Consider the following 2,383-nt stretch of genomic DNA (forward strand, 5'->3'; position numbering starts at 1 on the left):
ATACTTTCCTCATAACACCGGGGAAACGCCAGAGAAAAACATATTTCCATAGCGAATGATCTACACGTTTTTGTTAACTGTCCTCTACCACCACCATCAACAACGTTAACAGTAAAACGGTCAATTTTTATGTACTATAAACAAATTGAAAAACAAAGTGTGATATTTTATCCCCGAACAAAGGCAAACCGAATAAGAGAAAGATGGATTTCTATCAGCACAGCACTGGATCTAGTTAATAACTAATAATATTAAGTAAGATTGAAAATATATTTTGTACTAGACAATAAAAGTATATATGTAAGCAGAAGCAAGAATTAATCAAATAGCCATGTTTTGTTTCTTGTAGCAATGTGTTTATATATGTGAACTTGGAAAAATAAAGAAAGTGAAAAAAAAAAAAAAAAAAAAATAATATCCGCTAGCCAAGGGTTCGTTTCGTGAAATGAACCCTTATATATAATTAGCTAGTGAAGATACTGGTAATACAAATCCTCCGTAAGAGGGATATATGGCGACTTGGTATAATGGTCCTCACATATGAGAAGAAGAATCATTAAGGAGACATTAAATATATTAAGATATTAAATAGACGGGGTAATATGAGGCCGGGTTTCTACGTAAACATCAACAGAACAAACCACGATATAAAATATACAGACAGAGAAAACAGAGAATAAATAGCCCATCCATTGCATTAGGGGCATCAGATCCAAATTAATCGGTCATGTAAATTTTATGGACAATGACGTTCCGTCATGAATTGAAAATGGCGCAACAAAATGTCTCCCTCCGTTTGATGTTGTCCTCCACAATTTGACTTTAAACTTGAACAAAATGATAGAGTATTCTAGTTTTCTGTTGTCATTTTATATGATATATCAGGGACGTACTCGAAATTCTATTTTTGCGAGTCTGCGACCAAAAGAGCAACTTCTTAGATTCGTTTCATTAAATCCCTTTTAAGACAAAAATAAAAGGTTATGGAAATATTTTGTTTTGAATTTCAAAGAATTTCTTACATGTACATGTAGATTTATATATTTTTTATAACGCCATTACCTATTTTTAGGAACACATATTGAACAATTAGTGTTGAATTCGCAGTCCCGTAAAACCCCTCTATGCACATCAAAATCGGACAATATTTGGACCAATCAGAAGCCTCTGTGTGGTTGCTTTGACAACGAAACCAATGCAGTTTAATTCGCAGTCCTCTAATATCCTTATAAAACAATTTTCATAGAATTCGAATGATATCTAAATTTCGACCAATCATAGCTTAGAAAATGGCCGCCATTTTGTTAAAATGTAAAACTGAGGTTACGATATATTAGCTATACAAATATTTATATTTTGAGAGGTGTTGTGTAGGGGATGTAGCTCAGTGGTAGAGTGTTCGCTTTGCATGTGAAAGGCCCGGGGTTCGATCCCCTGCATCTCCACAATTCTATACTGTCTACTTTTTTATGGCAGCCTTGATTTTTGAAACAAAGAAAAAAAGAAATCACAGCAAATTTGTTTTCATGAAGATTGTGATCTTGATAATTTTCTTGAACATGATCCAGTCCACAGAAGAAAAAGAGATAATTTAATTACCAACTGTTGATTCTTTTATGAATAGTCTAGATAAGATAAGTGTTTGGTTGGACGGATAATCTCACACGATTTTCGTCTTCATACGAAAATAATCAAAGATCACTTTTTTTTTTTATTTTAACACAGGCTCGGTGTAAAATTCTCGTAGTTGTTTTATAAAGCTAACAGGAAATTAAAACGAATATAAGATTCGGGTTTTCGTGTATTTTTCTTATAATTAAGATATTTTTACAAACATTCGTTAAACAGATATTTATCAGAGTGGCTATGCATTCTGATGGCAATGTTCTCATTCCATTCCTCTTTCTTTGGTGACATCACAATGTATGCGACATCAAGAAGCAATCTCATACAAATCAATCGATGGAAATTTATCAAACTTCACACAAGTGCTCATCATGGTCAGGGGCGTGTGACCCTTTTTTTCTGATCGGTCAACCAAGATGGCCGCTACAGCCTCTGATTGGGTAAAAATCTAATTCGCAATTACTCTTTTACTATCAAATGGGATTCAATAAAACTTCGTGGAAATGATGGTTACAAGATGTACTTGAATTTACAATATGTAGTTGGGTTTTTTTTAAGTTGAAATTAAAATAAGATGGCTGCCATTGTGATGACGTCTGATTAGTCGAAATTTAGATATTGTCCGATTTGGATAAAAAAAAATGTAGGTTCACAAATTGGACACCGGTCTCTGTCATCGGAGCAACCAATGTACATTTCAGTGCCCTGCAGAGCGCATTGCGTTCACCCCTATAAAGATTTCGCATTTTGTATAACA

General features: G+C 33.7%; 1 non-coding gene across 1 annotated transcript; it reads left to right on the forward strand.

The window, feature by feature from the left end:
* Window positions 1-1,373: 1,373 nt before the first annotated feature.
* On the forward strand, window positions 1,374-1,445 carry Trnaa-ugc. Its single transcript has one exon. It is a non-coding gene; the product is annotated as a tRNA-Ala (tRNA).
* The last annotated feature ends 938 nt before the right edge of the window (window positions 1,446-2,383 follow it).

Source organism: Pecten maximus, chromosome 14 (genome assembly GCF_902652985.1).
Source record: "Pecten maximus chromosome 14, xPecMax1.1, whole genome shotgun sequence".
Taxonomy (NCBI): Eukaryota; Metazoa; Mollusca; class Bivalvia; order Pectinida; family Pectinidae; genus Pecten; species Pecten maximus.